The sequence below is a fragment of the Eulemur rufifrons genome, chromosome 19 (genome assembly GCF_041146395.1).
Source record: "Eulemur rufifrons isolate Redbay chromosome 19, OSU_ERuf_1, whole genome shotgun sequence".
Classification (NCBI taxonomy): Eukaryota; Metazoa; Chordata; class Mammalia; order Primates; family Lemuridae; genus Eulemur; species Eulemur rufifrons.
This window is the reverse complement of record NC_091001.1, coordinates 32,635,905-32,659,369: the sequence shown is the minus strand read 5'-3', so window position 1 is coordinate 32,659,369 and position 23,465 is coordinate 32,635,905. Positions and strand designations below refer to the sequence as shown.

The 23,465-nt window shown below is 44.8% G+C and overlaps 1 protein-coding gene across 1 annotated transcript in view; it reads right to left on the bottom strand.

The window, feature by feature from the left end:
• Positions 1–23,465, bottom strand: part of CLNK (cytokine dependent hematopoietic cell linker) — a 152,650-nt gene that overhangs the window by 90,999 nt on the left and 38,186 nt on the right. The window lies entirely within an intron of this gene.

The following is a 23,465-nucleotide window of genomic DNA, read 5'->3' as shown; positions in this document are numbered from 1 at the left end:
AGTCCCAAGTTGGCCACTGCACTTGGGGATAACACCCTGTTTACCACAGTAAGTGGATGCACGTCATCTTACAAGACTTCATGGGACCAACAGTCCTTCCTTCGGGCCACTCAACCAGTCCCACCCATATAGTAAAATAAATCAGTATTTTTTTTTTTTGAGACAGAGTCTCACTCTGTTGCCCAGGCTAGAGTGAGTGCCGTGGCGTCAGCCTAGCTCACAGCAACCTCAAACTCCTGAGCTCAAGCGATCCTCCTGTCTCAGCCTCCCGAGTAGTTGGGACTACAGGCATGCACCACCATGCCCGGCTAATTTTTTCTATATATATTTTTAGCTGTCCATATAATTTCTTTCTATTTTTAGTAGAGATGGGGTCTCGCTCTTGCTCAGGCTGGTCTCGAACTCCTGAGCTCAAACGATCCGCCCACCTCGGCCTCCCAGAGTGCTAGGATTACAGGCGTGAGCCACAACGCCTGGCCTATAAATCAGTATTTTTTAACTGCTGTGCTGTTAGCTTGTCACTGACTCTGGTTGAGTGCCCTCCAAGGAAGCAACACAGGTTAATTTATTGCACAGAGAACTCAGCACATCCTAGAAAAGCTGGAAGGACCATAAACTTCTGGGGAAACTGAGGCACAGAGAGTCTTCAGTTTGGTCAGCCAATGAATAGTTCTTGCAATAATCTCACATTCTGCACAAACAGAGCACATCACCCCTGCCGCCCAGCCTCTCTTCTTCAGTATCCTCCCAGCTCTGCAGGGTCAACACTTTGCAGCCACCCTAGGTTTCCTTTCCGCATTAGCGTTGCCCGCATACACGACCAGACAATAAAACCCATTGTGTCCTCCTCCACGCGTTTTCTAGCTCCACCCCTTTCTTATTGCCTGTGAAACTGCTCCCTGCAGACCATCGTTATTTGTCATATAGATCTAACGAAAGCTGGTGCAGTGCAGTTGAATCAGTATGTACTGAGTGCAGTGGGTTGAATGGTGCGTACTAAAGTATATGGAACCTGTGCATGTGACCTTATTTGGAAAAAAGGTCTTTGACAATTTAATTAAGCTAAAGATCTTGAGATGAGATCACCCTGGATTAAAGTGGGCCCTAAATCCAATGGCAGGTGTTCTTCTAAGAGAAGAGGAGAAAACACAGGAGAGAAGGCTGTGTGAAGATCCGTGTGAAGACGGAGGCAGAGATTGCACTGATACTGTCACAAGTCAAGGGACACCTGGAGCCACTCAGAGCTGGAAGAGGCAAGAGAGGATTCTCTCCTAGAGGCTTTGGAGGGAGCACTGCCCAGCCTTCATTTTGATTTTAGACTTTTGGGCTCCAGAACTGTGAGAGAATAAACCTCTGTTGTTTTAAGCCAGTAAGTTTGTGGCAATTTGTTACAGCAGCCACAGGAAACTAATACCCTGAACATGTCACCTGTCCCACGGGACAGAGAATGAATCAGACCCACATCCAAACCTGGGCAATACACTAGATGCAATGATTAAAACAAACAAACCAACCAACCAATCCTCAAAATAAAAATTCGGTTTGTGCCTGGTGAGTAGATATCCCATAAGAAACCCAAGTGAAAAGGACACAGTGGACCTTCCTCTGTCTGCGGGAATGCCGGGGAGGGGCCTCACACTGAGAATGTAGGAGGGGCTCCCAGAGAAGGAGGCTGCCCAAGAATATAACCTTTCCTCCATGTGTGGGTCCAACACTTTCTGACTCCACAAGGTCCAAAGAAAAGAAGGGAAAAAGAGACAGGGAATGGAAATGAGAGAGAGAGAGGGGAAGGGCCCATAATGTGCGGGGACTCCTGCTCTCTGTCCCCTGTGCTCTCTCCACCTTCTTTCAGTCAACTTCACACTTTCTCCAATCCATTCACCACGTTGCTGCAAGGATCCTCATCCTAAAATCCAGTGTTCGCACTGCCAGGGTTTCCCTTCTGTCTCTGGAGCATGGAGCATAGGCCTTCCACGGTCTGGTCCCTGACACTGTCTCTACTCTCTCCCTATGTCCCCCAGTGTGCCCCAGAGGGCAGCCAGCACGGACAATTAGCCTGTCCCTGAAAGGGCCTGATCCCTCTAATCCGTCTGTAAGCAGCAAAAGCAGCCTAAGTCACATCCCCCATTTCCCGCAGTGTCTACCATGGAAGGTCCACAACTGAACATGGAATGCAGCTTTCTGTTTCAGACCCAGCTCATCTGATCCTCTCAGTAAGGAAGTGTTGAGAGAGCTGAAGTAACCTGCCCACATCTCTCAGGGAAAAGATGACTTTTACTGTATTTCCATATTCTCAGTTCTTAGAACAGGGCCCCGCCCACAGGAAGAGTTCAACACAGATTGGCGTGAAATGTCAGAGCTTAACTTTAATGTGGGATCTGGCCAACATCGTGTCCTGAGGAAAAAGACTGAGTTTGGAATCAGTCCCTGAAACAAATGGTAGTGGACTAATTCACCTGTGAAAGATACTACTTACACAGTATCTTGCTTGGGATGCATCAACCACTGTTCTCTATTCCTATTGATGGCATTATGGGTTAAGCCTCATTCCTACTTTACAGATGGGGAAGAAGCAGCCCAGAGAGGCGCAGTGTATTGCCTACAGCTGCACAGCTGTACATGTAGAGAGAGTGGCGTTCAATATCAGACCTGTCTGACCCAAAGCCCATTGCTTTCTGTGGTATCATGCTGGGTTTCACGGAAATGAGGAGTGGCCAGGATCTCAGATTCACCCTGGGGATTATATGCTGTCTTTTATACACAGTTGCTTTCCCATGCTGGTGAGCTCTGAGCCACAACAGACCTGTCTTATCACATTGTCTGGCAATAGGGATTTTCAAAGCACTGATCAATAGATAATCAAAGCCAGAAAGCCAGGGTTGGAGCCAATCATTACAGCACATCTTATCTGTGTTTCCCAGGGATTCTCTAATAGCATCATTTGGCACTGGGGGTGTTTAGGTTTTGCTGTATTTTGAGAACGTTGTGAGAATTAAATGAGATAATGCATGCAAAATGCTTAGCACGTGCTTGGAATAGAACGAGTCCTCAACAAGTATATTGGCTGGGAGTCTTTATCAAAATTAATTCAGCAACACTTCCCCCCCCCCCCCCCCAGTGCTAAGTATGGGCTAGGAAATGTTCTCAGTGCTCAGGATATATCAGGGAATGGAGAAAAGATTTCCACTTCCTACGTAATAGAGCAGATGAGGACCTCTGCCCAGGGAACAGAGAAGGCCCACACCAACAGTACGCAGGATGAATCAGGGTTGTGTATGTTGATAAGATGCTCTGGAAGAACAGTAGAGCAGGTGGGGGGATCAGAGCACATTGGAGTGGGTGGGCAGGTGTGAATATTCCATGGTGTGGTCAAGGCAGGCCTCACTGAAGGGGTGAGGGCAGGGGCAAGGCACTGGGCACATCAGCTACAGGGTGTCTGCAGGAAAGCTCAAAGGCATAACTTGACTAAGTAGTTGAGTCAAGGTAAGGAGGCCCACATGGCTGAACTGGGGTGAGTGCAGGGATGGATTGGGAAGACATTCCAAGAGCTTTCTGAGGGAATCAAGGCAGATGTGGTGAGGCCCTATAGTCATTGTCATGGCAGGGCCTCAGACAGAGGAACACAGTGATATCAATTATGATGCAATAGTCTATCTTCTGACTGCTGTGTGGAGAACAGGTATAATGTAGAGGGATAAAGTGGAAGCAGAGAGACCTTTGGGATGCTGTTGTGGTAACCCAAGCAGGAGATGATGCTAGCTAGGACCAGGGTGGGAGCAGGGGCGGTGTTATTACCATAGTTACAACAGTGGAGACTGTGGCAGTCTCCTACATCACCTCTCCCAACTCCACGCACAAAATTAACCTCTCCTTAATGTCTGCTGCCCTAGAAAGCATTAAAAAAGCAAGTTTTCCAACATTTCATGTTTTCCTTTGTTCTGTCCTGCATAGTGTATCTAACTACTTGGCTTTGTCTTTGATAGGCTGCTGGAGAGGTTCTGGCCCACCTGGAGCCTGGACCATACTGTGCCTAGGGTTCCAGAGGGAGCAGAGAGCCAGGGGATGACCATGGGCTCTGAAGCTCAGGCCACCCTTGGTGGTGACCACCACACCAGCTGGAGGATGGGAGAGCAGCCTCTGCCTCATGGTGTGTCTGCCCTCTCCAGACCAACATTTCTCCAGCTGAGCAATAAGAATCCAGACTTTTTGTGCACTGAGAGTCTTCTGACTCAAAGTTCACTGGATTCAGTGATTAGATTTCCCCCTCCCTGGCAGATATCTGGGTGAGATGTCTCCACGGGGCCCACTGGCACTGCTGGTAGAGAGTTTTTGTGGGATGTTAGACATCCTGGGTGTGTGGTAAGTAGCATGTTGATGAGTGGCTCAAATAATGGTAAATTATCATCATAGAGACACAAGGGGACCTAGGTATGTTAGATTTATCCACATAGACCTCTGGTCCCCTTAAGGTACAGCGGAGTGTCTTCCTTGGTTTTGCAGATATTTATGATGCCCTTGAGTTTCCAGGGACCCTGCTCAGTAGACTCCTGCCTTTCTTTTTCAGACGGTTAAATATAACAGGCATTGAGAGCATGCGAGTTGAAATTGGCTAAGTGGCAGTGTCTGTTTTTCAGTCTACGCAAGTCTCATTTCTTGCTAATCAAAACATGGTCCTCATTACAGCAGCATCACCCAAAAGCTAGTTAGCTAGACCTGCAGAATCCCAGGCACCCCAGGCTTACTGAGCTAGAGCTCGCATCGTAATGAAAGGCCACAAGATCTGTGCGCACATTCAAGTTGGAGGAAGTTTATGTGATTGCTCTGGGATTCATTTTTCCCATCTGCAAAATAAAGCTGATGGGAACACTTCCTTTACAGATCTGTTGTGAAGACGGATAGAATCAATACATGGAAAGCCTTGTTGCTATTGCTTCCAATGAGTACCCTCTCTCCTAATCAGAGAGGTCATCTGGTCACTGTCAGTTCTAATGACAGAAATGAGAAGAGCGATTAGTGCCAGTGGAGTTCTCCATGCACCTGTACCAGGTGTAGACCTCCAGGACTTACGATGGGCAGTCAAGAGTGTGAGCTCATAGCTCCTGAGCAGGTGTGCTGTCTTGTCACAGTGCTGCTCCCTTTATTGACCCTCACAGTGATGCTATGGTGCAGGTACAAGCATCCCTGCTTTACAGATAAGGAAATGCATCTCTGAGGTCAAACCACTTTCCCAAGGTCAACTAACTAGTAAATGGAAGTGTTCAAGTAAAGCCAGACGTCTTCAACAGAAAGTAAATAATGAAGGAGGCATTCAACATCAGACCTGCATTGAGAGGTAGAGGGTGAGCAGTGGCTACCTTGGGTATTAGTGGTGTGCTGGAGCTGGCTTACACTGGCACAGCAGAGCTGATATCTGCATCAAAATTTCAGGAATTTTGTACCCCAGTGTTGTTAAATACAGTCATTATTAAAAATGAAATTATATAAAATTACAATTGAATAAATTATATTAAAGGCAAAGATAATACATACATAAAATGCATCACTTTCTTTTCTTTTCTTTTCTTTTTTTTTTCTGAGAGAGTCTCACTCTGTTGCCTGGGCTAGAGTGCCACGGTGTCAGCCCAGCTCACAGCAACCTCAAACTCCTGGGCTAAAGCAATCCTCATGTCTCAGCCTCTGGGTAGCTGGGACTGCAGGCACGTGCCACTGTGCCCAGCTAATTTTTTCTATTTTTAGTTGTTTGGCTAATTTCTTTCTGTTTACAGTAGAGACAGGGTCTCGCTCTTATTCAGGCTGGTCTCGAACTCTTGAGTTCAAGCAATCCTCCTGCCTGGGCCTCCCAGAGTGCTAGGATTACAGATGTGAGCCACTTCGCCCCGCCCACTTTCTAATTATTTTACTGCATTTCACTGTTATCTATGGACTTGATGTCATTTGCATCTATTGCATCTCTATGGTGGAAATATACTACTGTCCATCTATCTCCTCGCCACTCTCCATTTGGCAATGTTACATTGTTAGCCTGACATTGGCCGTAGTGGGAATATTTACACCACAGAAATTGGCACATGCTACAAATCAGTTTGGTTTATGGCTCCATTGATAGATTAGATTTAAGAAAACAATGGAGGGAATGTTAATAAAGCAGATTTAACTTAAAAGTGTGGCCAGAACTATAACAGTGAATAGCACAAAAACTGGGGAGATATTCTTCCAGTAAGCAAAACTGTTCTGATTTAGCAAAGAAGTTGCTCTCATCCATGACCAACAAGTGAAGTTCTCATATTTCTTTGTTGTTTCACTTGTTTTACTCATTAGCATAAGGGAAAATATCAACCAATATCGATGTCAGACCTATACTCATTTGTCAATTGCAACCATAGATTTGCTAAAGCTATATGAATTCAGCAAAAGTCAATGAAATCACTCTATGAGAATCAATTGGCTATATGGAATTTTCAATAAAGAGTGCTGCCTATTTCACTATTATTTGTAAATTATATACTGTACATATTTTATATAAGTAAAATTTACAATAAACTTGTGTACATATATCTACATACATTTTTTCCCCAGAGAGTTGTTGGTTAAGCAAAATTTATTTATTAACTAAAATTTTGTTACAAATTTACCAGAGCACCATTGGCTAACCCACCTTGAATCATTGCCATTTGCAGTGTCCTGTAGTAGAATGAGTTCCGACTGGGGGCCAGAAATAGCTAGAACATGGCATACCTAGGATTAAACCCTGGGTTTCTAGCCTAGGGCGATGATTTCATCGCCTCAACCACATGCTTCTCATCTCTAAAGTGGGAACAGTAATAATGGCTTAGTAGGTGTGCTGTGAGGCTGGGTGCACAGTAAATGTTAATTCTATTATCCTGTCAAGTGTAGGAACACAAAAGGAACAGAATCCCATAGAACTTCCTCCAGTTTCTTATGCCTTCCTCCCCTCCCTATCCCAAAGTACATGTAAATTAAGAGGCCTCCTTTTCCCTTCCCTAATATGTTAATATCTTCAGTATTTGTTTTGCTGTTCTCCAAGTTCAACTCTCCAGCATCTATTGCTTCTAACTGGAGGAGATGTAAATCCAGGGAAAATCCAAGTCCAAGTATCCCTATCTCTTTCCATGTAAAAGAATCTTTGTTAACAGGACTGATGTGAACAAAAGGGGAGACAAGATCCAAAATCTTCCTATGAACTAAAAGGTGACGGGCACTGGTAAGGCAGAAGTTTCTCATTGATGGGACTATAAGCTGATTGCTTGAAATTTCTTTTCTACTTTTATCTATTTCTGTGCTAGGCACTTGGTAGATACCCTAAATTCCTGATAACTAAATTGTAATTACATAATAGTTAATCTTTGCTTGGAGCATTAACAATAAAGGCTTTAGAGACTCATGAGCCACGCCAACCTTTCGAAGCTTATGGTTTGACTTCCCAGTATCTCTGCTGTTATTTTGCTTTCCCTGCACCATAGAGTCAGAAAAGAAACAAAAGGAGGGAAAAAAGACTTTATTACTTCTTTGGCAGCCTCACTTTGGGGTTCAAATTCTTAATTTTTCTTCCCTATGAGTGCAATCAGGAGAGAAAGAGCAGCTTTTGCTTTTGTTTTTTTTTTTGTCTTAGACTATAGGGAGAAGTGTGAGCAGAGCATGTTCCAATGTCAGAATCGCTAGTGTTTTAGTCGGGGAGCAAAGAGAAAATGAGCTTGTGCAAAAGAATCAAGATTCTGGAGACAGTTTCTTAAAAACTTAAATGTGGATATAGCATGTGACCTAGAAATTCTGCTCTTAGGAATTCACCCACGTGAAAATATAGGTCCACACAAAGCCTTGTCCACGAATGTTCTTACAGTATTATTCATAAAAGCCCCAAATAGAAAACAATCTAAGTGCCCATCAATTGGTGAAATGGATAGAAAAAATAAAGTATAAGCATGCAATAGAATACTGTGTAGAAATAAAAAGGAATGAATTATTACACATGCTACAACGTCAGCAAGACTCAAAAACAGTATGCTAACTAAAAGACACAAGAGACTACCTATTGTATGATTCCATTTATATGAAATGTCTAGAAAAGGCCAATCTATAGAGAAAACAAGTAGATAAGTAGTTGCCTGGGGAAGTGGGTGGGGATTGGGGGATTGGGCTTAACAGCAAATAGGCATGGGAAATCTTACTGGGTTGATGGAAATGTTCCAAAACTGATTTATGGTGATAGTTATACAACTAGGTAAATTTACTAAAAAATCATTAAATTGTACACTTTGAAATAGATGTGACTTGTAAGATATGCTGAAATAAATATATATTTAAAAGAAAGTTCAGGAGAAAAGCACATGTTGCCCACACCCTTTAGCCTTGGTTAATCATCAGTGAGTGTCTCAGGCTCTGCCTTTGCCCAGAGAAAAGCGATGAGTCGCTCTGTGTTCTACAGCCCCGGTTGCTCCTCTCAGCTGAAACTCGACAACACACTGGTCCTTCTGCAGCTGTACCTGCAGGTAGGTGAACACCCATGGACCAAGTGCTGCAATTCATGTTAACGACGCCCAGCTATCTCAAAAGGCAATCACTGAGCCTTTTCACGCTAAATTAGAGTTAAGCATAGTAATCACCTGCTAGAAAAATAAACTCACTCTGGTTTCAGGAGCCTTGTATTTTTAAGCCGGTCAGACTCCTTGAACTGCTGCCAGCAAACCAGGGATAGACATCAACGGGAGACAGATGGCGTCTTTGGGACTGTGTTTTGGTAATAATGATGTGGTTAACCTTGTTGGAAATAAAATTAAATGTTATGAGCTACTATCCCTCTCGAGCACCTTGGCCGCTCTCTGTGTGACAATGACTTCACTAATTGGCTATTAGAATTAGCTTCATTTCTGTAGGAAACACAGCGTGTGTTGGGGGGAGGTGGGTGAAGAGGGATTGGGAGTGGAAAATGAAAAGAAAGGAAAAGAGGGCCGGGCACAGCGGTTCACACCTGTAATCCCAGTATTTTGGGCAGCCAAGATAGGAAGATCCCTTGAGGCCAGGAGTCTGAGATCAGAATGAGCAACATAGCCAGACCCCATCTGTATAAAAAATTTAAAAAAATTAGGTGGGTATGGTGACGGGTGCCTGTAGGCAAGAGATTGAGGCAGGAGGATCACTGGAGCCCAGGAGTTTGTGGTTGCAGTGAGCTATGATGACACCACTGCATTCTAGCCTGGGCAACAGAGGGAGACTCTGTCTCAGGGCAAAAAAAAAAAGAAAAAGAAAAAGAAATAAAAAGGAAAGGAAAAGGGACACTCAGCATTGTATGGGTTGAATAGATCTATATATGAACTTCAAACAACAACAAAAAATAAAAAGGCGTTCAGCACTGCATAGCATCTGTGGAGCTGGTGTTCTTAGTTCCATTTTGCAGATGAAGAAACTGAGGGTAAGGGGGGTGAATACCCTGCCCGAATCACACTGAGATATGTGACTGCTATAGCCCGGATGTATTTCTGTTTGGCTAAAGGTGCAGGATTCTTTCCATAATGCTCTGTCTTAATATCGACAAGCAGGTTTTCAATGGTACAGAAAGAGGGCACCTCAATAACTAGCCTTTGTTTTCCTTCTCACAAGAATGTGAGGAATCTGTAGCCCAGTCTTCACAGCCAACTGAGAAATTCTGTGTATTAAGAAAAGGGAAGGGAGCTGAGCATGCATCTCATCTTCTTACACTCGTTCCCCCACTTTTTTTTAGAAGCTGAGCACTCACAGTTTCTCACTGTGGAAATGAAAGACTCGAAGTCCAGAAATGGGAAGCTATACACCCAAGCCGCACAATTTGGCAGTAGCCATAGCTACCTCCATTCCTGAGACGCGCCATTTTACTAGGAGGCTGTCCCTTTATTTGGGACCAATTGCTTTATCCTTTTCACCGGGATTTTGGTACCTAGAGTGTCCATGTCAACATCAATGCCAGAAACACACCTATCATAAAGTCACCTCACTCAGGCATTGACTTAACTGTCAAGCAATTGTCACCGATTTTATCTGGAGCTGCTCCTGGAGCCCTGCTCCAGGGCTCTTTCTAATCTCTCTTCCCGCCCCCTTACATTTGTCTATAAAGGTGCCATTCTCTCCACCTGTGGCATGTAGCATCTCATCTCCATAACGTTTCTCTTGCCAAGACTGTAGGGCTCTGTCACGCCTCCTGAGCCACCTAATTCTTACTCTTCTCTCAAAACTGGGATCCAGTTCTGCCTTCATTGGCGCCTCGTGCCTGCCTGCGCCTGTTCGACGGCCCCTCACTCTCACGGTGCTTTGCACGTACTTCTCTCTTAATGTTTACTGTGCAGCGCTGTAACCACCGGCTTGCTTGAAACAGTAGAAACATCTTCCTGGAGAGGGCAGAACAGTAGCAAGACAGCTCTCTCCCTCTTGCAAGGGAGAGATCCTTGACAGCAGGAACTGTATCCGATTTGGCTTCTGATTCCTTGCCCCTGGCACAGTTACTGGCAGGTAGTTGATATTTATTAAACATTCACGGAATAAGGAATAAACAAAGAAGTCTATAACTCAATCTGAGAAAGCTAAGTGTCACTGGGGTCTTTCCATTTTGGGGTCCAGTGGGTATGTTTTGAGTCAAAAGCATAATCTTTGGTAGACAGAGTTGTTGCTAGAAATGTGACACATGTCTGAATCCAACCAGTTCCAGGTAAAACCCACAAATGTTAGCCACTGGGATCTGTAGCCCTTGAATTCATTCTATCCTCAGATTTGCTAAACCAATGTCAGATTAATTGTCATCATTCTGTCCTCTCCAGGAAGACGTTAAGAACAAAATGTCATGAAAAGGATGACGAGTGTATTGAAAAACGAAGGACGATCCACTTTCTGCGTGGGGTCTGGGGCCCACGGCTTCCCGGTGAACTTTCTTTGTGTGCAGCAAGAAATTTCCCAACTGTAGCCTATTGTCCTGTGATTAGACTCTGGGGCTCCACAGGTAAGAGATGAACAATTCTAAGGGTAATTGAACACTCCACAAATTTTCACAGTGGATCAGCACTGAGCCATTTAGCCCAGGTATTTCTGTGATTGCGATGCTGAGAAAATGCACACCATTAAATGGTTCTCAAATCACTCTTTCATCTGAGCAAAACAGGACTTGGTATTTGCAGTCTAGGTCATAAAAGCAAGTGGTTTGGGAACAATGGCTGCTTAGAGACTAGGAAAAAAGTTTTTGTTTGGAAATTTGAGCCCTTAAAATCTAAGCATCAAAGATTTAAAGCAGTAGAAAATACTACATGTATTTGAGCTCTCTATGCCTTTATTTGGTAAATATCATATAGATTTTCAGGGGCCTAGGCAAGATGGAAGACAGGGTTATAACAGGTATTATTCCCATTATACAGAGGGGGAAATTGAGGCTCCAGGTCATGTAGCCTAAAAGGAGTGATGCTGGTCAGCAAACCTTGGTCACCTGATTTCAAGCCCTGTGTATTTTCTAGACAAGTATGTTACTTTGGTCATTCTTGGCTTCATCTAAAGATGTAAAAGAAATGTCCTTCTTTGAGAGCTTACAATTCATGAGGAGACACGACTGGCTACAACAGCTCATGGCTAACTATAATATATGTACAAGTGCCCTGCCAAGGAAAAAGGGTTTTTGCACAACCCTGGTTGAAATAGTGTAGGGCAGAGAGGGGGCCTCCACACTGGCTGGAAGTTTTCCCCATTTCTTTATCTAGAAAGAGCATAACTTTGGTATTAAATCTTGCTGTCATGGTTTGGTGGAGGGAATGGCAGTACAAATGCATACAAAATTTATACTATGAAATTCACCTATTTTAAGTGTATACTTCAATGATTTTTATTATGTAAATGTCTTAGTCTGCTTGGGCTGCTGTAACAGAATACCATAGACTGGGTGGTTTAAACAATAAACATTCATTTCTCACAGTTCTGGAGGCCAGAAGTGTGGGATCAGGGTGCCAGCATGGTCGGGTCCCAGTGAGGGCTCCCTTCTTGCTCTGCCCTCAACATGGCGGAAGGAAAGATCTCTGGTCTCTTCATCCCTTTTAAGGGCACCAATCTCATCATGGGGCTTCACGGCCATCACCTCATCCACACCCAATTACCTCCCAAAGGGCCTGCATCTAAACACCGTCTCATCGGGGATGAGGGCTTCAATATTTGGGGGAACACAAACACTCCACAGCAGCAAATCATACCTCAGTAAAGCTGTTAGAATGTTCATAAAAAGTCTATATTACGTACAGTTCTCATTCCAGAGAATGGGTCCTCCTTTACTCAGTTAACTCACTGATTGGCTTAATGTGCTCCTGACTTAACAGATCCCTCTATAAGTTTTTAGACATAGATACCTGGGTTGGAGAGAGTGTACAGACCAATAGCTCCAAGATTCAGAGTATGCAATGTCTGAGATGCAGCCCTCTCACAGAATACTCCTTTATTTTATTTTTTTTTTTGAGACAGAGTCTCACTCTGTTGCCCAGGCTAGAGTGAGTGCCATGGCGTCAGCCTAGCTCACAGCAACCTCAAACTCCTGAGCTCAAGCAATCCTCCTGTCTCAGCCTCCCGAGTAGCTGGGACTACAGGCATGCACCACCATGCCCGGCTAATTTTTTCTATATATATTTTTAGCTGTCCATATAATTTCTTTCTATTTTTAGTAGAGATGGGGTCTCGCTCTTGCTCAGGCTGGTCTCGAACTCCTGAGCTCAAACGATCCGCCCACCTCGGCCTCCCAGAGTGCTAGGATTACAGGCGTGAGCCACCGTGCCCGGCCCAGAATACTCCTTTAATAAAGCTTCTCTCATTTCAACAAATATTTGTTAAGCATCTCCTCAGTCCTTCTGTGTAATATAATATGGTAGTCAGAGTAAGAGTTCTGGGATCTAACTGCCTGGGTTCAAATCTCAGCCCCTAATCCTTACGCAATGCCCAGAGACATTTCTAAGCCTTAGGTTCCTCATCTATAAACCAAGCATAAGGCCAGCATCTATTTCACTGGCTAATTGAAGGGATTAAATAAATGGTGCCTGACACATTATAATATTTAAATGAATTAGATATATACAAATAAAAACATCTCAAGTAAATTTTAGGTATTATTATTTTTGTGTCAGGCACAAAGGTGATTTAATATATACTTTTTTAAAAGTTCCCTGACCTCTAGGGACATCTAGTTTAGCAAAGAAATAGGCAAATAAAGAAGAAATCCAATTCAGTGTGAAAAGTGCTCAGATGGTGGAAAATACAGTCTCCACAGAAGGAGAACGTAACCCTAGAAAACCTTCTGTGGAACTCCAGGAACTCCAAGTCAGGATGGCAAAGTCTAGTCTTAAAGGGTAAGATGTGCACCTAAGTGAAGAAAGATAAGAAGTGCAGACAAGTTAAGAAGTGCAGACAAGTGAAGAAGGGAAGATGTGCTGTATACTGTGTGCAGCAAGGTATGCATTTAACTTGAAAGGTTGAGATGTGCCTAAGCCATAAATTCCTGTGAAATTAGAATACACCAGTGATAGCAGCAGCCAGCATTCTGGAGCACTTTCTCCCTTCCCCAACCCTAGGTGGAATAGTAAATAGCCTGAGTGTCTTAGGTTTATATCACTGAAACAACCCGGAGCATATGAGCTGGAGGGGTGCTGATGGACACTGGAAAAGGTAAGCAGTAATGTGCTATGCTGGACCCTAATCTCCAGCCCTGTTAAACAACAGAAGTTCCAGGAAGAAAGGCAACCTAGCAAGCAGTTGTGTTTAACCCACTGGATATCAAACATAACAGGCATAATTCCTGCAAGGCTTCTCAGGATCTTTAATATGCTAATAAGCATCATGAAACTCAAGAGAGTTTGTTCTGTTTCCCATATTATCTGGTTATGAAACAACCTATTTTATTCTTTTGCAGAATCTTGATGATTAGTGTTTGTAAGAACACACATTAGGAAATGATTCTCCCCAAAGTCCTTGTGTTTCAGTTATGACTACACAGACCTGGAGAAGGGAAGTGATCAGCCCAACATATCCACACTGGCTGGTGAAAACCCAGGTTGAACTTAGGTTTCCTTGGTTCTACTTCACTGATTACACAGATTCCAGGAGTTTGGGATGTCTTTCTTGGTAGTTTCCAAGAAGGACAAATTGCAGCAGTTTTACTGGGCAGTAGGATAGTAACCGTGATGATATTGTGAGTGTGACTGTGCCTTTCATCCCCAAAGCCCCAGGCTTACTCAGATCACAGTAGCCTCATGCTCACAGACGCCTTTGATATGACGATCTCCTGCCTGTGGAGCTGTAAAACCACTCAAGATTTTAACAGACCAATCAACCAGGCCCTGGGGGTGTCTGACAGGATTTGAGCATCACCATTACAGGGAAACATTAACAGACATAATTGAAAGCAGAGCCGTCCTCCTCTCTGCGGAGGGAGGCGTTTGGCTATAGAGGGAGAGAGTGGAGCAAACACATCGCTGACACCACCGGGAGGTTATTCCAACAATTTGAGTTTGCTTTTCTCACTGCCTCTAAGTCTCTCTCCTTCCAACGGACTGTTCTTTACACCCAGTGAGATCATTTACATTAATAAATGTTGGAAATGAAGAGTGCCAGACAGTTATTGTACTAAGGCTGTGTGTGTGTGCACATGCTTGTGTGTAAGAGAGAAGGAGAGAGACAGAGAGAGAGAGAGGAAGAGAGAGAGGGAATGAGAGAGATGGGGGCATGTGTGAGAGAGACAGAGAGAGAGAGACAGAAAAAGATAGAAAGGGACAAAGACAGAGATAGACAGAGTCAGAGACAGAGAGATAGAAAGAGACAAAGATGGAAAGAGGTAGATACAGAAAGAGAGAGAGAATCAGAGAGAAGCAAAGAGACAGAAAAAGACAGACAGAAAGGGACAAAGACAGAGAGAGAGACAGTCAGAAACAGAGAGACAGAGAGAGAGATAGAGAGAGTCACAGAGACAGAGACATGGAGAGACAGAAATAGACACAGAGGGAAAGAGAGTGACAAAGAGAGACAGAGAGAGATAAAGAGACAGACAGAGACAGAGACACAGAGACAGAGAGACAGAGGTAGACAGAGAAAGAGAGAGAGAGAGAGAGACAGAGAGAGAGAGACAGAGATACAGAGACAGAGAGACACAGAGAGACAGAGATACAGAGACAGAGGTAGAAAGAGAAAGAGAGACAGAGAGAGGCCCACGCCAAGCCTCCTGCTTGCTGACGCTGTGTCAGGCCCACTGCCATCCTCACGCCCGCTGACCCCTGCTGAGGCTGGCGTGGTGCCGGCAGGGCTGAGGGCGCCATCTGGGGAGCAGTACTCTGGACTAGGAAAGGACGCTGGGCTTTGCGACCTGCTCCTCACCAGACACATTCACGTCAGCTGCTCTTCTCACATAAGCTTCACAGAAGTATTTGCTTGTGGAAATGGTTACTCCCATCTTCCAGTGGCAGAGACTGAATCTCGGGACCTCCTCCATGCACCCACCCATGCCGACTGGTCCGTACGGTGCTGGCTTCAGACTCAGGTCCTCGTGCCCCCATAGCTCACACCCTTTCCGCTGTGCAGTGACCGGTTGTCGGGGCCAGCGCTACCTTGTGCCTGCAGTCTTGGGGAAGTGGCCTCCGAGCCCTTGGCCTCAATTCCAATGTCTGTGAAATGAGGATTTCTCCTGACCACTTTTTATCTCCAAGAGGCCTGGATTTTGGACAGTGGTCCCTGTTTCCCGTCCCTTCTCTGCCTCTCCCTCTTCTTATTTCATTACCTCCCTCAGCCTGTCTGATTTCCTCTGATTTTCTTGCACGCCCTTTAGTTTACCCACACCGAGTTTTTTCCTTCCTGCTAAGACAACAGGAGAAAGTCAGCTCCTCCCTCCTCCCTCTCCCCTTTCCTTTCTTTATGAAATTTGTTTTTTTTAAGTTTATATTTACAGAACGTTTTTAATTAAAACATGGAGGAAGTGGAGAAAATAAGTGCGAGGAAAAACAGGAAAATAAAAATCATGCAATACAAATGTCATGTTCTGGTTTCCAGCACACACAGGCAGAAGTGATAATATTTTGGTAAAAAATGTGTGCATTATGAGATGTGCCTCCATGAAATCATATTTTATGGCTGCATAACAGTTTGTAGCAGGGCTGTTATGATGTGTCTTTTACCATTTCCCAAGTTCACAGTTGCCGTGCACGCTTTAACGCCCGGCGTGCAGAGTCGCTCTGTGCCTATGCCTCGCCCCTGGCTCTTCCCCTCACTACTCCTCTGCTCTTTGAGCAGGCTGCTTAGCCTCTCCTGCCTCAGTTTCCTCACCTACAAAACACGGGGAGCTTTTGTGCCACATTTCTTCCGTAGACTAGCGCTGAAACCAGCTGTCACGATATTCTGCTCTGTCAACCTCACCCAACCAAATAGTACATAGGCAGAGAGGCCAAAGGGATGTCCAGGGAAGCTTTTCCTTCCTTTTCAAAAGACTTAAATGTTTTTTCTTTCTTTGAAGCTGTTGACAGGAAGATTGATATCTATAGAGAATAGGTTTGTTTCACTGGATGAAAACTGTGACTTTTACGACGCCTCCCCCAGGGCCAGGACTAGCCACAGGATTGAGAAACTGGAAGCTGTCCAAGGTGTGGGAACACAGTTACCTCCTTTATGCAGAAGAGGAAGCGAATCACAGTCATCTCAGCCCTGGCCCCGCACCGCTAGGCCTCCGAGAGCGCCTGACAGCCCAGGACTTCTGAGCGTGGAAAGAGTGAGAATCTTTCCTCCATAACCTTGCCCTTTCTCCCTCTGTTCTGGGTTTTGGAGGAAATAATATTTTTAAAAAGGCATTAGCTTTGTAAAACTTGTGTATAGTTACCTATTTAATAGCATCGGCACAGCTTCCTATTTAGCAACATAGAGTTGTTAAGTTGAGCCTATCCTTTGATTCTAACGAGAACACGTGGTGGGTAGATAGATCGATCAATCTAGATAGGTATAGGCAGTGGTCAGTAGCTTGGGGGAAAGCAAATAATTGTTTAGCATTACATAACAATTTCAATGGTCTTTTAATTTCATGTCTAATATTTATCCACCCTAGACCCATCACCAAGTATCGGGGTGGTAGAGGAGAGAAAGGGAAATGGACAAGTGAGCGTGGAAAGAGTTCAACTACAGTGTCCAGTAGTTAGAACATTTTCTCTCTCTTTTCATTCTCAAAGCAACTCTGTGACATAGGAATCATTTCCACTTTTTAGTGAGGCTCAAAAATCAACAACAGGATTTTCCCCATTGTCCTTCAGATGTCACACAGCTATTGGACACTAGAGTAAGGCTTCGAATGTGTCTGCTTCTGAGGTCTGCCTTTCATTTGAACCCTCAGCCCTTTGCTGAACAGAAGGCTCGCTATGCCTGTTACCTGATTCACAGACTGACTTGTGATACTTCATGGAGGCTGAAGACATGAATAGCTCTTGTCTCGGGTGTCCACCTGCTGTCTTCAATCAGATGCCTGACAAGCATCTAAAAATTGTGCTAACTCTTACCTTTCAAAGTTCCATCTTTCTAGACTTCCTTGGTTCTACAAAAGGAACCTTCTTTCCCCAGTTGTACAATATAGGCGTCCAGGTATCATCCTTGGTCATCCCATTTCTCTAGACCAATTCATAAACAAACCTGGAGACTTTCCCTCCAAACTATGTCTTGGATCTATGCACTTCTCTCCATCTGGCCGCTGCCACACTCACCATCACCTTTGCCAGTACTCGGCCCCTGAAGAGTGAAGACACTGTCCTTAGCCCTTGGCAGGGCTCCACGTGAAGGAGTACAACAGAAGAGGGTGAGGGACCCCTGACTCTGCCCAGATAGATGCACAATCTGCCTAGCATTTCATACATGCCATAACATACAACTTTCCTTCGGCATCTACAGCTTTTGTGAGGCTATTTGTGGAATATGTGCTTCCTCTGCCACAGTGTAATGCCACAAGGGCAGGAGCGTCTCTCTTTGTGCATCACGATGTCCCTGGGTCTAGCCAGTGTCTGACAATCACGTTTCCTCATTTCTTGCTAAATGCCATTGGTGCACAGTGACCACATGTCTCAAACACAAAGATTTGCTGTTTGTCTTCCAGAATGCCCCTACTATTGAAAGGGTCGTGTCACACACTCATGTTATCTTTGTCATTTTTATTCACTTTTCATAAAAAACATCTCAGTTTTCATCTCTACCATTTTCAATGCTCTCACTACTTTTTCATTCATTCACATCTTTAGGAACTAAATACTATTTTTAAAATACCTGAAACTTAGGTCCAAATAAGCAAATGTGACTAACTCATTCATCACAGAAGCACTTTTAATCTGGAACTTCCTTTCATTTATAGAACTAAAGTTAAATAGATGTTCTTAAGTTTAGAGACTGTACATTCTCTCAAGTTAAGAGTGTTGTAATTTGTGTGTTATTATGACTACGTCTTTATCAGGTTGGTTAGTGGTTTGTGGCTTTCTTAAGAATCCGCTGCAAGCTGGCTAACATGGACTGAGTACTTACTATGTGCCAGCCAGATGATATGTTACCACTTCATCTACATTCTCCCAGGTTATTTTTTAGAGACAGGGTCTTTCTCTGTTGCCCAGGCTGTAGTACAGTGGCATGATCATAGATCATAGCTCACAGCGGCCCCAAACTCCTTGGCTCAAGCAATCTTCCTGCCCAGTCTCCCGAGCAGCTGGGACTACAGGCACTCGCCATCATGCCCAGCTATTTTTTTTTTATTTTTTTGTAAAGACAGGGTCACACTATGCTGCCCAGGCTGATCTCAAACTCCTGCTCAATTGATCCTCCGGCATTGGCCTCCCAAAGCACTGGGATTAGAGGCTTGAGCCACTGTACCCAGCCCTACCTTCTCCCATTTGAGTCTCATTCCCTATTTGGCAAGTTCAATTGTGATCACAGTTTGCAGGTGAGGGAAAGGAGATGAACAATTTTCCAGAGATCCATGCCTAATCCAGGAATGTTTGGTCCTGGAACCAATGCTCTTTCCTCTTGATCACAATGTCTTCTTGGGTGTGTGTCTGCAAGTTCTCCGAAACCAAGGATTTGTAACTGCTCCACGCCATACCAAATAGCAGGGTATAATTGGGCTGAAGGATGTATATACAGAAGCAGACAGAATCCAGCCCTCATAATGGTAATAAGATTGGTGACCACAATATAAAATGCTAGATATTGCTGTGCACTTTCACATACAATATTTCATTGGCTCCCTGCGTCAGCCCTTTGTGGTTGGTTGTAGTAGAAAAGGTTAAACAATGTTGGGCGTTCAGTCACATAATGATGATAGCTATATTCTGAGTTTACATAGTCCCATTAATACTTAGGACAATCAGTAAAGTCAGAATTTTGAAGACAAGGACAATGAGACCCAATGCAGTGAAGCTATTGTCCAGGGTCACCCGGGGAGAGAGATGGGCTCCCCCTGACCCCTGCCCTGCACCATCACGTGGCATTCCCTCTCCTTGGCCAGTGCTTGCCTGAAGGTGCTGGAGCTCAGAGAAGAGGGAGAGAGGCCACCAGAACCGTCAGATAAGGCCTCAGAGAGGGGACACTGAGCAGAGACTAGGGGAGAAAGACTGAATATTTTCTCTGAAAAAGTGGCCCATAGGAAGCTTTGGTTATAAAAGGAACCGCCTAAGCGCTCACTTTGGGAGTGTCCCGCACGTTCTCCCCGGGTCAGCAGGCAGGCCCAGAGACCCCGCTGCTTCCCGGCCAGCTTGCTGCGCACACTCGGCCCTGTGTAATCTGGGGAATGAAGCTGAAGTTAATTAGTTCTATTTAGTGTAATTGCCTGTCATTCCCCTGCAACTCAAACTTCACGCTTTCTACCTCTCTACATTTGATCTAAGGAAAGAGCAAACAACCCTGCCTCCGGATGCTGCCTACTGGGCTTACGCTGCTCTCGGAAAGGCTGTGCAGTTTTAGCCCTAATTACTCCGAGCACTTTCGGTTGCCCTTCTGCTTCTCAGAGGCACCTCTGCGTTTCCAGCTTTCCCAATCAAACTTTGCATTTTTGAAATACCTGTCACTGCTCGGCCTTCTGAAGCTTTTTTTGCTCCCTTCTCATGCAGCCTTCCTGAAAAACAACTTGACTTTCTTCTTCAGGTCCATTCAGATTTGTGAAAGTCATTACAGATGAGGAAGGATCCGAGAATATCATCATTGGGAAAAATCTTTGGTAAAATGCACAATTTGGGCCGGGAACTTCAGGGAAGAAGCTGAGCCTTGGAGAGAAGGGCTCTTCCCGGTGGCACAGCTTAGTGGAGCGGCAGGTGGCTCTGGCTGCAGTCTAGAGCTTTGCCCACAATAACAGCCCTTTGGCTACTTCCGTTTACAAAAGCGACGACAATCCTCTGAGACTTCCAATCTGCTCACTAGATTGATGACATTTATACTAACTAGTGAAATGCCAATTTACGTATTTATTCATGATTTTGCAAAAAATTTAGTGAGAAAACTTGGGTGCTAAAACTGTTTTATGAGGCTTCATAATTTTCCTGAGTTTTTGAGGTTCTGTAATGGACACACGTTACTCATTTTGACTGCCCCGTTGTGACCAGCCACTTACTTCCCCAACTGGTAGGGCTCTCAGTCATGTGATCTGCCTCTCCCGACAAAGAACAGTCAGGTGGTCTGGCCTGGCCAATCAGACCTCTCCATTTCGTAGGGCAATGACAGAGTGGTCCTGTCCGGCACTGACACTGATTTCTTGGCAGGAATCTAGCTGTACTCAGGCAAAGAGAGATCTTTTCTCTCCCCGGGATGGCCTGTTCTCCAGATGATGTATGCTTAGATACTGTTGGCCATTTTTGCCTCCTGTGCAAAGAGACCGTCTGGAAATAAAAATAATACTGAGGAAAACAGAGCAGTGGAAGTGAGCAAGAGAGGGCGGCCCAATGATATTCTTTAAGTCCTTGCATATAGCTCTGTTTGAATCTAGATCAAATCTAGAGTCTCCCAGTTTTATAAGCCAATAAATTCTTCTTGTGGCTTATGTGGGATTGCTTGGGTTATTATTCTGTCTTAAAGAAATTGGAAATATTATAGGCTAAATGCTTTGCCCAAAGTCACATGGTTAGGAGACAGCAGGTTTGTAGTTGAAAGCAATGCCTGCCTCTGAAGCCCACGTTCTTTCTTCTATGCCAGGCTGCTCTGCACAACACCAGGCATTGTGAGAGACATTGCTAGAGAGATGCAAAGAGTACAGAAGACATTATCCTTGCAGGTTTTTTTTTTCATAAAGTGGTAAAGAAAGGTGTGCAAGCCACTAACTCCTGCCAGGAAACAAATGCTATGCTCATGATACATGACCCATGAGAGCACAGAGGTGAAAGGGAGTAATTCTGCTCAAGGGTGGCTGGGCAGACATCTCAAGCACTGTCGTGGTTGAATTATAGCCTCCAAAATGATTTGTTGAAGTCCTAACTTCTGGTACCTCTGAATGTGACCTTGTTTGGAAACAGGGTCTTTGCAGAGGCAATTGAAATGTAAGCTGAGTTCATCCTGGAATAGGGTGGGCCCTTAGTCTGATGTGACTGGTGTCTTCATAAGAAGAGAAGAACAGACTCAGAGACACACACACAGAGAGGAGAATACCATGTGGAGACAGGGACACAGAGAGAAAATATGGCCACAGAATGATGGAGGCAGAGATTGGAGTGATGCAGCTGCAAGTCCAGGACTGCCCAGGATTGGCCACGAACACCAGAGATAAGCAAGGGAACATGGCCCTGCTGACAATCTTGATTTCAGACTTCTGATCTCCAGAACTGTGAGAGAATAAATTTCTGTTGTTTCTAGCCAGTTTGTGGCAATTTGTTATGGCAGACCTAGCAAAATGACACAAGCATATGACACCTAAATGGACCATGGGGCCTGAATGGTGTTGGGTAGAGGGGTCAGGGGGAGAGCATGTGAGAGGCAATAATAGCATGCCAAGGCGGTGGAGAAAGCTCCCCTACCATGCACTTGGCAGTGTCTGGAACTTGGGCTTACAGGCAGGACATTGTAGCTGTGAGGCTGAAATGCTTGATTGCAATTGAATTTTGAAGGATGGAGGTTACCAGGTAAAGGTGCTACCTGGCCACTGCTGATCCACTTTGCCCTTCCCAACAAAGCTTTTGCAGGGCAGGTATTTTAAGTCTTCCTAGTTCTTCAGAGTAGAACACTTATTATACAAATGTATCCCTCTACTGTTAATACTTGCTGCCCTCTCATTATTTAGACTCCAAGCATGCTTCCGATTCCGAGGAGAGAAACAGTCCTCCAGGAGTGGCACCTGGGGTGACAGAACTGCGTGTCTCTGCCCACACAGGTGCTGCAGTGTGGAGCTGGGCCTCCCACGTGTGCATCAGAGGCACACTGCACAGGCTGCCAAAGAGGCAACGGGAACAGCAAATAAGTCTTTTGGTATCATTCTCTGGGTTCTGTGAGTGTTGCTCATCTGCAAGCGAGTTTTCTTTCTAAGAGTGAACTACAGTGACACGCGCTTTTAGAAGAGATGTTCATCGCTTATTGAAAATCCATGTGCTTCTCCACATCTGCCAGCCTCCTTGAAGACAGGCAGGCCCATGCAGCTAGTTCAGGGCAATGAGTGTGAGCAAAAGGGAGTGTAGAGCACTCCCGAGCTCCTCTTCCCCAGCCTTAGACACTTGGTAAAGCTACAAGACACGAGACTGAACCCTTATACTGCCGCTCAGAAGGGATCTGCCCAGGAGAACCAACACTTTCACAAAAAACTTTGGGTGACCACAATAATAAACCTTTATGTGGTAAGCAACTGATTTTTCTGGGGTTTGTTACTATAACAAATGAACTAATATATACTTCAGATGTTTCAGAACAAAATATCAGAATGACGCTTATGTCCTTCCTTTCCAAAAGACTCCCAGCTCTGTGAACATGTCAATCACGCCTCTATCATGATGCACTCCCTTACACTGCCCCTTACACACATTAAGGGTTTATGGAATTAAACAGAGGATTAAAGCTGGGGTGAACTCAGGATCACCTAGCTTGATTCTCTCATTTTACCTGAGCTCTCACTGTAAGCAGGTGGCAGGTCCAAACCAAGGCACCGGGTTCCTGAATCGAGGCCTTCACTGTGCCTTGTTCTCTACCACAGCCTGACATGCAGCCTGCGCTTGTCTCAGGGGTGTGTCTGCGAGAATACTGACCGCAGGCTGACACCTACTTACCACACTGACAACCTCTGTGCTCTAGTGAGAATTCATAACGGCCCCAGGAAAACTTTACTATTAAATGTGGCTTATATGTAGAGTGTCCATGTAACAAATGATATACACCAAGATGCTTTTGGGAGTGAATGGGGCACTATTGATAATTACTCTGGGAAATCAAGTGCGAACTTGAACTGTGTTGAGTACATTGGGATACATGGCCACCCCAATCAGAAGTGGCCTTAGTCTCTC